Genomic DNA, 13882 nt, shown 5'->3' on the forward strand with positions numbered 1-13882 from the left:
ACAGTGGTCAGATGTTCAAAAAATAGCCGGGTCCTACAGTGAAAAATGGCTGGGTCCTTAAAGGGTTAAAGGGGTTATTCAGGAAAAAGCTTTTTTTTATATATATATATCAACTGGCTTCAGAAAGTTAAACAGATTTGTAAATGACTTCTATTAAAAAATCTTAATCCTTTCAGTACTTATGAGCTTCTGAAGTTAAGGTTGTTCTTTCTGTCTAAGTAATCTCTGATGACACGTGTCTCGGGAACCGCCCAGTTTAGAAGCAAATCCCCATAGCAAATATCTTCTAAACTGGGCGTTTCCCGAGACACGCGTCATCAGAGAGCACTTAGACAGAAAAGAACAACCTTAACTTCAGAAGCTCATAAGTACTGAAAGGATTAAGATTTTTTAATAGAAGTAATTTACAAATCTGTTTAACTTTCTGGAGCCAGTTGATATATATAAAAAAAAGTTTGTTACTGGAATACCCCTTTAACCCCTTAAGGACGCAGGACGTACTCAAACGGCCCCTTTTCTGAGTCCTTAAGGACTCAGGACGTTTGAGTACGTCCTGTCAAATCCCGGCCCCCCGCCGCTAGCTGGAGGGGAGCCGGTGCCCGATGCCTGCTGAAATCGTTCAGCAGGCATCGGGGCATATCGCCCAGGGGGGTCATTATGCCCCCCCATGTCGGCGATGGCCGCAGAACGCTGGACAATTCAGTCCAGCGATATACGTCAGATTCCGGGTCAATTGGGTCTCCAGTTACCCGGATTTACAGGCTGTTTGGGGCCGTCTCCAACGGCACCGAACAGCCAGAGCCTGCAGGGGTGAGGTGGCACTGGTGCCACCTCACGATCGCCCTGATTCATCGGCCGGATTACCGGCCGACCAATCAGGGCGCCTGCTGCGGGTGTCACTCCCGCAACCCGCTCCGCCCCTCTTCCGGAGGACGTGAGCGGGTGCGGGACGTGCACCCCAGGTGCTGGGGACCCCGATCCCCTGCGTCAATGTTGGGATCGGGGCCCCAGGAGCGACGGCCGCGGCGACGAGGGACTGACCTGTGCGGCGAGGATCGTTGGAGGTGAGTGACAGCCTCCTGCTGTTGCTTAGCAACAGCTCCCAGCATGCAAAAAGGGCATGCTGGGAGCTGTAGTTATGCAACAGCAGGAGGCAGACCACCACAACTCCCAGCATGCCCTTATGGGCATGCTGGGACTTGTAGTTTTGCAACAGCTGGAGGCACATTTTTTCTATGGAAAAGTGTACCTTCAGCTGTTGTGTAACTACAACTCCCAGCTTGCACAAACAGCTAAAGTGCATGCTGGGAGTTGTAGTAGTGCATCTGCTGGTTGCATAACTACAACTCCCAGCATGCCCGTTGGCTGTCGGTGACTGCTGGGAGTTGTAGTTTTGCAACAGCTGAAGGCACACTGAGTTATGTAGCAAACCAGTGTGTCTCCAGCTGTTGCATAACTACAGTCCCCAGCATCCCCAGCCAAAGTAGTATGCCTCCAGCTGTTGCATAACTACAAGACCCAGCATGCCCTTCCGCTGTCCGTACATGCTGGGGGTTGTAGCTTTTGCAACAGCTGAAGGCACACTGGTTGCAAAACACTGAGTTTGTTACCAAACTCGGTGTTTCACAACCAGTGTACCTCCAGCTGTTGCAAAACTACAACTCCCAGCATGCACTGATAGACCGTACATGCTGGGAGTTGTAGTTTTGCAACAGCTGGATGTCCCCCCCCCCCCAATGTGATCGTACAGGGTACACTCACATGGGTGGAGGATTACAGTAAGTATCCGGCTGCAAGTTTGAGGTGCGGCAAATTTTCTGCCGCAGCTCAAACTGCCAGCGAGAAACTACTGTGAACCCCCGCCCGTGCGACTGCACCCTAAAAACACTACACTACACTAACACACAATAAAATAAAAAGTAAAAAACACTACATATACACATACCCCTACACCCCCCCCCCCTCCCCAATAAAAATGAAAAACGTCTGGTACGCCACTGTTTCCAAAACGGAGCCTCCAGCTGTTGCAAAACAACTACACCCAGTATTGCCAGATAGCCACTGACTGTCTAGGCATGCTGGGAGTTTTACAACAGCTGGAGGCACCCTGTTTGGAATCACTGGCGTAGAATTCCCCTATGTCCACCCCTATGCAAGTCCCTAATTTAGGCCTCAAATGCGCATGGCGCTCTCACTTTGGAGCCCTGTCGTATTTCAAGGCAACAGTTTAGGGCCACATATGGGGTATCTCCGTACTCGGGAGAAATTGTGTTACAAATTTTGGGGGGTATTTTCTGCTTTTACCCTTTTTAAAAATGTAAAATTTTTGGGAAAAGAGTCATTTTAGGTAAAAAAAAATTCGTGAAACACCTGTGGGGTATTAAGGTTCACTTAACCCCTTGTTACGTTCCCCGAGGGGTCTAGTTTCCAAAATGGTATGCCATGTGTTTTTTTTTTGCTGTCCTGGCACCATAGGGGCTTCCTAAATGCGGCATGCACCCAGAGCAAAAGTCGTGAAACACCTGTGGGGTATTAAGGTTCACTTAACCCTTTGTTACGTTCCCCGAGGGGTCTAGTTTCCAAAATGGTATGCCATGTGTTTTTTTTTTTGCTGTCCAGGCACCATAGGGGCTTCCTAAATGCGGCATGCCCCCAGAGCAAAATTTGCTTTCAAAAAGCCAAATGTGACTCCTTCTCTTCTGAGACCTGTAGTGCGCCAGCAGAGTACTTTTCACCCCCATATGGGGCGTTTTCTGAATCGGGAGAAATTGGGCTTCAAATTTTGGTGGGTATTTTCTGCTTTAACCCTTTGTAAAAATGTATTTTTTTGGGAAACCAAGCATTTTAGGTAAATTTTTTTTTTTTTACATATGCAAAAGTTGTGAAACACCTGTAGGGTATTAAGGTTCACTTTACCCCTTGTTACGTTACCCAAGGGGTCTAGTTTCCAAAATGGTTTGCCATGTGTTTTTTTTGCTGTCCTGGCACCATAGGGGCTTCCTAAATGCGGCATGCCCCCAGAGCAAAATTTCCTTCAAAAAAGCCAAATGTGACTCCTTCTCTTCTGAGACCTGTAGTGCGCCAGCAGAGCACTTTTCACCCCCATATGGGGTGTTTTCTGAATCGGGAGAAATTGGGCTTCAAATTTTGGGGGGTATTTTCTGCTATTACCCTTTTTAAAAATGTTAAACTTTTGGGAAACCAAGCATTTTAGGGAAATTCTTTTTTTTTTTTTTTTACATATGCAAAAGTTGTGAATCACCTGTGGGGTATTAAGGTTTACTTTACCCCTTGTTATGTTCCCCGAGGGGTCTAGTTTCCAAAATGGTATGCCATGTGTTTTTTTTTGCTGTTCTGGCACCATAGGGGCTTCCTAAATGTGACATGCCCCCCAAAAACCATTTGTCGCTCCTTCCCTTCTGAGCCCTCTACTGCACGCGCCGAACAATTAACATAGACATATGAGGTATGTGCTTACTCGAGAAAAATTGGGTTTCAAATACAAGTAAAAATTTTCGCCTTTTTACCCCTTGCAAAAATTCTAAAATTGGGTCTACAAAAACATGCGAGTGTAAAAAATGAAGATTGTGAATTTTCTCCTTCACTTTGCTGCTATTCCTGTGAAACACCTAAAGGGTTAAAACGCTGACTGAATGTCATTTTGAATACTTTGAGGGGGGGTGTAGTTTTTATAATGGGGTCATTTATGGGGTATTTCTAATATGAAGACCCTTCAAATCCACTTCAAACCTGAACTGGTCCCTGAAAAAAAGCGAGTTTCAAAATTTTGTGAAAAATTGGAAAATTGCTGCTGAACTTTGAAGCCCTCTGGTGTCTTCCAAAAGTAAAAACTTGTCAATTTTATGATGCAAACATAAAGTACACATATTGTATATGTGAATAAAAATTTTTTTTATTTTGAATATACATTTTCCTTACAAGCAGAGAGCTTCAAAGTTAGAAAAATGCAAAATTTTCAAATTTATCATAAAATTTTGGGATTTTTCACCAAGAAAGGATGCAAGTTACCACAAAATTTTACCACTATGTTAAAGTAGAATATGTCACAAAAAAACAATCTCGGAATCAGATTGATAACTAAAAGCATTCCAGAGTTATTAATGTTAAAAGTGACAGTGGTCAGAATTGCAAAAAATGGCTGAGTCCTTAAGGTGAAAAAGGGCTCAGTCCTTAAGGGGTTAAACAATGACATATTGGAGATACCTGAGTACAGAGTTTTGACAAACTGGTCTGTTGACAAACTGGTCTGTCAGGGGCAGCCAAGAATCTGGTGGGTTATTGTCATAACGTCCTAACTATTCAGCACACTTCCTCATTTTATCAGATATAATGAGGCACAGTATGACACAACTCCTGGCAAACTGACCTCAACAAACATGAAGTTTATACTGAAGCTTTGTCATCCAATTAATGAATGGCAGAAATAACTAAAATGCTATTTTGTTACTGAACGCAAAGAGAACTGAATGTTTATACTCTGTACAGTTCGAAAGTATACAATATATTTATTTTTGACTAACGTTACCCTTTATTTTTCATTTGGGTGGTAATTACTGATGTGTCTTGTGTCGCATATTCTGTCCCCGTATTTACAGAGTGATCACTGCTTTATAAATGAAGAATTCCAAAGACATATAAATGAAGCATTAAAGCGGAAATCCAAAGTTGTGAGGCCGTGCCATCTTCAGTTCCAGCGTGGGGAGGCGCAGGCCATGCTGGGTGGTACAGATGTTGCAAAATTACAATTCCCTGCAGGGCCGGCTCTGCCTAAAGGCAAAAAGACAGCTGCCTAGAGCGTACTCTTGATGGGGGTGCCGCTCTGCCCACAGCAATAAAGTTAGCCAGCATCTGAAGCACCCACCCATCCAGCAAAACCCTGCCACGCCACCCCCACAGTAGTAAATGGATTACATGAGGAGGGGGTCTGTTGCAGTGTGTCACCCCAGTAGTAAGGAGATTACATGAGAAGGAGGTTTGTTACAGTGTATTACTCCAGTATTTTGGGGATTACATGAAGAGGAGGTCTGTTACAGGGTGCCACCCCATTAGTAAGGAGATTATACTGTATGAGGAGGAGGTTTGTTACAGTGTGTCACCCCAGTAGTAAGGTGATTACATGAGGAGGGGGTTTGTTACAGTGTGTCACCCCAGTAGTATGGTAATTACATGAGGAGGAGGTTTGTTACAGTGTGTCACCCCAGTAGTATGGTAATTACATGAGGAGGAGGTTTGTTACAGTGTGTCACCCCAGTAGTATGGTAATTACATGAGGAGGAGGTTTGTTACAGTGTGTCACCCCAGTAGTAAGGTGTGGCGTGTCAAAGGGCGGAGCCAATAGGTGAGGTCAAGGGGTGGCAAAATGAGCTTTCGCCTAGAGTGGTAAAGATGCTTGCACTAGGCCTGATTCCCTATGCATCTCCAACCAGGGTGCAGGGCAGGATATCTTTGGGATCCAAGCTGGTAGACCCCCCACGATCAGGTGCTTATTCCCTTTTCACAGGATTCTGTGGATAGGGGATGAGTACTCAGGTACCGGAGTTTCCCTCTCTATGTAGCAGAAGCAGGGTGCATTTATACTCTGGAATGTCCACCAGGAGAAATTTTGGAAGGAAATTTCCTGCCCAGCAGGTACTGTCTAAATCAGTGGGCGACCACACATACATGTGCCATCTCTAAGGACCACAATATCTTACATAGCTGTGCTGATTCTGCCAAAAGAATGTGTATGTTCATTCTTTCGGCGGAGTCTGAAATTTGAATTTCCATGGTGGAAGATTTTGCCGTGGAAATTCAGTAGTGCGTATGGTGCAGCAGGATCCTATTGAGAACAATGAGAGGCTGCAGCACCAACATTTCTAAACAGAATTTCTCAGTTCGGGAATTCTGTATTATAAATGCGCCCTTAGTCTTTCCTTTATATTTCGCATTTCCCTTGAATCCATTTCTGTATTTGGCTGAAAAACTGCCATTTGTATAATGATAACCATAAACTGGGTTCATATTGACAGGCACATCACCACTATTACTGAAGATTTGTCTATGAATTCTTTACTGTAGACACTGTCGCCACATTTGCTACTGTATATTCGCTACTCTGGATATACCTGAACTAATATACCTGAACTAATATACCTGAACTAATATACCTGAACTAATATACCTGAACTAATATACCTGAACTAATTGAGACTTTTTTATTCTGGACATTCTTTGTGGATTTTCTGTTGAATTATTCCTATGAACTATATGGACTGAGAACGTTTTTTCTTGATATATCCAGCAGATACTGATTAATTTTTAAATTTTTTTGGTGCTACTTATCCATCACATTTATCTTAATTTTATTGTGTTATTTAATCATCTATTTTCCCCATTTTATACCTAATATATGCCATTTACCCTGCTAGGGCCCTGCTAGGCGATTGGTTATATATACCTATTTTAACATAATAAAGACCATCTATAGGATCCTATCTTCACTAGTCTTTCCTTTTTCTCTCCCCTGTGCTTTCGAGGACTGGTTCACAGAAATATTTTATATTTAGAATTTCTACATATTACATTAGGCCTTTTGGGGGAAGGCAACACCTTTAACCTCAAGCACATTATTCCTTTTATCCTAAGTGAGCTCCACATATTTTCATTTTCTATCTGGGTTCATATTGTTCTTCAGTTGTAGAATTTACACCAAAATTCCAAAATACACCAACAAAGTACAGTATATTGCATCTGATGTTTTTCAATATACTCCCTCCTTCTATGTTCAGTCACCTCTTGCAACTTATGGGGTGACCTTCTAGTTTAGTGTTTTCCAAACAGTGTGTCTCCAGCCGTTGAAAAACTCCAACTCCCAGCATTCCCGGAGAGCCAAAGTGTATATGGATCCTATTTTCTTCACTGCATCACAGAAAACACTTTAAAATCATTTCCTTACCAGGCTTCCTTGAGCTGTTGCAAAACTACAACTCCCAGCATGCCCGGACAGCCTTTGGAAGTCCGGGCATGCTGGGAGTTGTAGTTTTGCAACAGCTGGAGGCACACTGTTTGGAAAACACTTCTAGTTGCACTAAGTTCAAATGATTTTGAAGTGTTTTCTTCACTGCATTGTTCTGTGATGTGCACCTCATACCCCAACACCTGTGCACCCTGGCAGTACAACGTATGATACACTGCTACATCATAGTTGTGTCTAGCTCAGTGATATATAGACATTGCCAATGCATATGGGGTGTAGAGGTTGCATTTGTACACCTGGTACCTGAAGGGGCTCAATGGCCCTGCTGTGTCATTAACCCATTAAGGACACACGCCATAATAGGACGGCACTGAATAGCGATACTTTGCGCACAGTGCCGTACATTTACGGGGCAGCTGTGAAACGAACGCAGGATCAGCGATCACGCTGATGTCTGCCATTAACCCCTCAGATGCCGTGATCAATGCAGATCACTGCATCTGCTGCAGTGTGGCACTTAAAATGGCTGATCTGAAAGCCCACGGCATTGCTGCGGGTATCAGATCAGCCAAGATGGCGGACAGAGGTCTCCTCACCTGCCTCCGTCCGTCTCCCAGGGTCTTCTGCACTGATCTACTTTTCAGCAGACCAGAGCAGAAGATCACTGATAATACTGATCAGTGCTATTCCCTATGCATAGCACTGAACAGTATTAGCAAACTAATGATTGCTATAAATAGTCCCCTATGGGAACTAAAAAAAATTAAATAAATGTAAAAGGAAAAGTTTTTAAAAAGTGATAAAAAATGGGAAAAAGTCCCACTCCCAATAAAGTTTTAAATCACCCCTTTTCCCATATTAATAAAAAAAAGCATAAAAAACAATAAATAATTTGGTATCATTGCATGAGTAAATGTCCGAACTATAAAAATATAATGTTAATGACCCCCTACGGTGAACAATGTAAACATTTTTTAAGAAAAGTAAAACAATTTCTGCTTTTTTGTCACATCAAACTGCAAAAAAATTTTTTTATAAAAAGTGATCAAAAAGTCACATATACACAAAACTAAACTAAAACAAACTACAGATCATGGCATAAAAAATTAGCCCTCACACATCTCTGAATACAGAAAAATAAGAAAGTTAGAGGTGGTCAAAATAGGGCAATAATAAAAATATATGTAACCATGGGTATCATGTTAATTGTATTGACCCAGAGAATAAAGAAAACATGTTATATTTACCATAAAGTGTACAGCGTGAAAACAAAAAAAAAACTAATTTGAAAAATTATGATTTTTGTTCAAATTTTCCTTACACAAAAAAAAAACATTCTGGGGGTTTACCATACATTTTAGGGTAAAATGAGGGATGTCATTACAAAGTACAACTGGTCACGTAAAAAACAAGCCCTCATATGGGTCTGTGAATGGAAACATAAAAGAGTTATGGATTTTAGAAGGTGAGGAAGAAAAAAGGAAAACGCTAAATTAAAATTGGCTGTGTCCTTAAGGGGTTAAAAACCTAAGTAGTGTACAGTAAGTGACATGGTGGTGGTGGTGATGGTGGTTAGTAATAGAATTTTACGCCCACCATCCGTTTAACCACATGTAACTTCACATATGTATATATGATTTATATATATATATATATATATATATATATATATATGTATATATATTTATTTATTTGTTTGTTTATTTATTTATGTACATTTATGTATCTATTCATTCATCTATTTGTTTATTTATGTACAGTTATTTATTTATATATTTTTTACGTACATTTATTTATTATTTAACATTAAACTATTCTATTACTAATAGAAAACATGATCAGAGTACAAAAATACTGTCTATTAAATGTAGTAGTAGAACTTTGAGCTCACACTTCCATATGAAAATAGAGATCAGATACGGACACGCAATAAAGACCATTATTTGTATTGTTTGATTTGCTTCTTTACATGTATCCATTTTTGTTCCATATTCTGCATTTTTCGTCTGTATTTCGTCTGGTTTTTTTTTTGTTAAAGAATTAACACTTTTTAGCCGAAATACAGATGTAAAAAAAAAAAAAACACCCTTCCCCAAAAAAACTATAATAATAAAATAATAATAAATACGCTCAAATGACTTATACATAAATAGAACATGTGCTTTTAGGGTGGGATGAGTGCCAAAATTTTACATGTGAAACTAGACTTAGAAGGGTTAATATATCTGTATAACTTTGTGATTATCATCTGTAAAATAAAATAAGGGTGTGTGTGCGGAATAAATATAAATTAGAACAATAAAAGAAGCAATAAATACAAGTAGGCAGGGTAATAGGAAATGTAGCATTAGTGTTAACCCTATACATGTAGTAATAAATATAAAGCATTTACAAGAATAAAGACATAATATAAAGCAGAATTAATATTAAATTATTTAAAATATAGCAAGGATTTGAAAACAAAACAAAGCCGTCCCTGGGTGGGCTCGAACCACCAACCTTTCGGTTAACAGCCGAACGCGCTAACCGATTGCGCCACAGAGACTGGCAGCTGCTGCTCCCTCTGAGTGTCTCCTCTGCTGTATTGTCTGCCCGTCCTTCCTCCTGCTTTCTGGGCGCGGCTTCATCCTCAGACGTCTCCGTACAGAACAGAAGTGAGTGCGGCACAAAGAGGCCACTGGGAGCCGGAGGAGAGCCGTGCGGGGGAGCGTGGGGTCAGACAGGGAGAGAAATGTTCAGCGATCAGTCTGTTTCCTTCCTTATGTTCTGTCTGTTACTGAGTAACTAAGCAGCTAAGCAGTGTCTGTCTGCCTCTTTCTGTTCTCTATCTATCTAACTATTTATTAAAATAATCTATCGCATCATATATCATCTGTCTATCTACTGTATATTGTCATATATAATCTATTAAAATGATTCTACAATTTATCTTCTATCTATCTATCTATCTCTATCATATCCATCGATTAAATTAATCTATCTTTCTATCTATCTCATATCTATTTATCTATCTATCTTTTAATCTCATATCTATCTCATATTTATCTTACATCTATGTATTTAGCCTTTTTTTTATCTATCCTTCCATCTGTCTTCTTTCCATTTAATTTCTAATTTTCCTTTTCTTTCTTTTTCTTTCTTTCTCTCTCTCTTTCTTTCGCTTTCGTTATTTGTTTCCTTCTTTTTTCCTTTCTTTCCTTCCTTCCTTTCTTCCTTAGTTGTATTTTCTTTCTTAATTTTTTTTCTTTCTTTTCTTCCTTCTTTCTCTCGTTCTCTCCTTTTTTTCCTTTTCTTTCTCACATTCTCTTGTTCTCTCCTTTTCTTTTCTATCTCTTCTTTTCTTTCTATCTCGCTTTTTTTTCTTCCTTCCTTTTATTTTCATTTTGTATCCTTTACTAGAAGCTTTTTTTTTTTCTTCCTATAATTATCACTCTCATTATTATTATTTCAGGGTTTTTGTTTCATTTTAAGGTAAAAAAAAAATATAGAAAACTTGAAAAAGAAAAACATGTTTTTTCAATGTCCTGTTCTGACCCCTATAACATTTTTATTTTTCCACCTAGGTTTTTTTTTTTGCGCCATGAGCTAAAGTTTTTACCGATTTTTAACAATGGCCTTTTGTTCACTAATTATTCCGTTTTTTCTTGGATGTGATGAAATCATCAATTTTGGTGTTTTTTTTCCCGCATTTACACTGTTTGTCGTGCATGATCAGGAATGACATAATTTAATATTTCGGACAATTACGCCACGACAATACCAAATATGTTTATTTTATTTTTTTTACAGAGTTTTATTTTTTTTTTAAATGTGAAAAAGGGTGTGATGTAAACTTTTATCGGGAGGGGGGGGGATTTTTAAAAATATCTTTATAAACATTTTTTTTACTTTTTTCTCTATACATCTTTTGGCCCCCTAGGGGCCTATCCTAAGCCATCATTTTACATTGATCTATGTTTTCGGCGCTCGATTGCTAAGGGCTGCCTGAGGCCTTACCCCTTAACCACACAAGGACCAAGCGTTTTTCCGTTTTTGCACTTTCCTATTTTCCTCCTTACCTTTTAAAAATCATAACCCTTTCAATTTTGCACCTAAAAATCCATATGATGGCTTTTTTTTCTTTTGCACCACCAATTCTACTTTGTAATGACATCAGTCATTTTACACAAAAATCTACAGTGAAATGTAAAAAAAATCATTGTGTGACAAAATGTAAGAAAAACGCCATTTTGTAACTTTTGGGGGCTTCCGTTTCTACACAGTACATTTTTCAGTAAAAATGACACATTATCTTTATTCTGTAGGTCCATACAATAAAAATGATACCCTACTTATATAAGTTTGATTTTGTCGTACTTCTGGAAAAAATCATAACTACATGCAAAATTAATATGTTCAAAATTGCCCTTTTCTGACCCCTATAACTTTTTTATTTTTTTTTTGTGTACGGGGTGGTATGAGGGCATATTTTTTGCGCCATGATCTGAAGTTTTTATTGGTACTATTTTTATTTTGATCGGACTTTTTGATCGCATTTTATAAATTTTTATATGGTATAAAAAGTGACCAAAAATATGCTATTTTGGAATTTGGAATTTTTTGGCACGTACGCCATTGACCATTCGGTTTAATTAATTATATATTTTTATGGGTCGAAAATTTACATGTGCACTGATACCACATATGTTTTTTTTTTTTTTTACATGTTTTTTTTTATGGGAAAAGGGGGTGATTCAAACGTTTATTAGGGAAGGGGTTAAATCACATTTATTAACTCTTTTTATCCACTATTATATTATGTGTTGTATCTTTAATAAATGTACCATGTAATTGTTATCCAGGAGGCACTAGTGACCAGCTAACCCCAAAGGTGAGCTATGGGCTCCCTGCTAGTCTCCCCCATCACGCCCCCTCCCATAGACTTGCATTAAGGGGACGGGCCGTGACATCACGAGGGGCGGAGCAGTCACGTCACGATGCGTCGGCCCCTGTATCGCTGGTCATTACGCACGGAGCGAGTCTGCTCTGTGCAGTAATGATAGCGGGGTGCCGCAGCCGAGATCCAGGGGGTCACCAGCAGCGGGACACCGGCGATCTGACATCTTATCCCCTATCCTCAGGATAGGGGATGAGATGTCTAGGGGCGGAGTACCCCTTTAAAGTTAAACTTTTTTCATTTTAATCAACTGGTGCCAGAAAGTTCAACAAATTTGTAAATTAGGGTAGAAAACAGACATGGTGCACATCTACAATCTTGTATAATGATCTAATTGCTTCTCAGCATAATATCAAAAACTAACAGGTTGTTAGTATACATTTTTGATCAAAAAGTACAAGCTCACTCACCACGTCAAGGCCACCTATTTAGAGTGGGTCCCTAACGTCCCTAGCGTAAAATGGCGTAGCACTGGGCGGCGACCACCCCCGCGGTGACACCAGTGCCCACGGGGGAGGGGGGGGGAAACGACCCACCGGCCGAGCGGCCCCAATGCCACTCAAACCAGTCTATGGGTCACACCTCCCCGCAGACACGGCACCACGGCAGCAACGGACGCCGCACAGCACCACACCAGTGTGAACAAGGTGTAATAGCTCACTTACCATGCTCTCCCAGTCAGACTGGGAGGCTGCTAGGAAAGAAATGGCCCTTGTGTAGCTAACTACTACTTATACAGGGTTGGGCTGAGGGGGTGGGGAAGAGTGCAGCACATGTTCAAACAAAAAAAAGGAGGGGAAAGAAAACAGTGTGAATTCAGGTAGAAAACAGACATGGTGCACATCTACAATCTTGTATAATGATCTGATTGCTTCTCAGCATAATATAAAAAACTAACAGGTGGTGCTGTGCGGCGTCCGTTGCTGCCATGGCGCCGTGTCTGCGGGGAGGTGCGGCCCATAGACTGGTTTGAGTGGCATTGGGGCCGCTCTGTCGGTGGGTCGTTTTCCCCCCCGTGGGCACTAATGTCGCGGCGGTGGTGGTCGCCGCCCAGTGCTACGCAATTTTATGCTAGGGATGTTAGGGACCCACTCTAAATAGGTGGCCTTGACGTGGCGAGTGGGCTTGTACTTTTTGATCAAAAATGTATACTAACAACCTGTTAGTTTTTGATATTATGCTGAGAAGCAATCAGATCATTATACAAGATTGTAGATGTGCACCATGTCTGTTTTCTACCTGAATTCACACTGTTTTCTATCCCCTCCTTTTTTTTTTGTTTGAACATGTGCTGTACTCTTCCCCACCCCCTCAGCCCAACCCTATATAAGTAGTAGTTAGCTCCACAAGGGCCATTTCTTTCCTAGCAGCCTCCCAGTCTGACTGGGAGAGCATGGTAAGTGAGCTATTACACCTTGTTCACACTGGTGTGGTGCTGTGCGGCGTCCGTTGCTGCCGTGGCGCCATGTCTGCGGGGAGGTGCGGCCCATAGACTGGTTTGAGTGGCATTGGGGCCGCTCTGCCGGTGGGTCGTTTTTCCCCCCCTGTGGGCACTGGTGTCGCGGCGGCGGTGGTGGTCTTGACGTGGCGAGTGGGCTTGTACTTTTTGATCAAAAATGTATACTAACAACCTGTTAGTTTTTGATATTATGCTGAGAAGCAATCAGATCATTATGCAAGATTATAGATGTGCACCATGTCTGTTTTCTACCCGAATTCACAGATTTGTAAATTACTTCTATTAAAAAATCTTAATCCTTCCAGTACTTATTAGCTGCTGAATACTACAGAGGAAATTATTTTCTTTTTGGAACACAGAGCTCTCTGCTGACATCATGAACACAGTGCTCTCTGTTGACATCTTAAGATTAAGGATTAAGATTTTTAATAGAAGTAATTAACAAATCTGTTGAACTTTCTGGCATCAGTTGATTTAAAAAAAAAAAACCTTTTAAGTCAAGTCCTGCAGC

At 40.7% G+C, this 13882-nt stretch overlaps 1 non-coding gene across 1 annotated transcript; it reads right to left on the reverse strand.

Annotated features, from left to right (window-relative positions):
• Positions 1-9447: 9447 nt before the first annotated feature.
• Positions 9448-9521, reverse strand: TRNAN-GUU (transfer RNA asparagine (anticodon GUU)). Its single transcript has one exon. It is a non-coding gene; the product is annotated as a tRNA-Asn (tRNA).
• Between the last annotated feature and the right edge of the window lie 4361 nt (positions 9522-13882).

The sequence above is a fragment of the Hyla sarda genome, chromosome 5, assembly GCF_029499605.1.
Source record: "Hyla sarda isolate aHylSar1 chromosome 5, aHylSar1.hap1, whole genome shotgun sequence".
In the NCBI taxonomy this organism is placed as follows: domain Eukaryota; kingdom Metazoa; phylum Chordata; class Amphibia; order Anura; family Hylidae; genus Hyla; species Hyla sarda.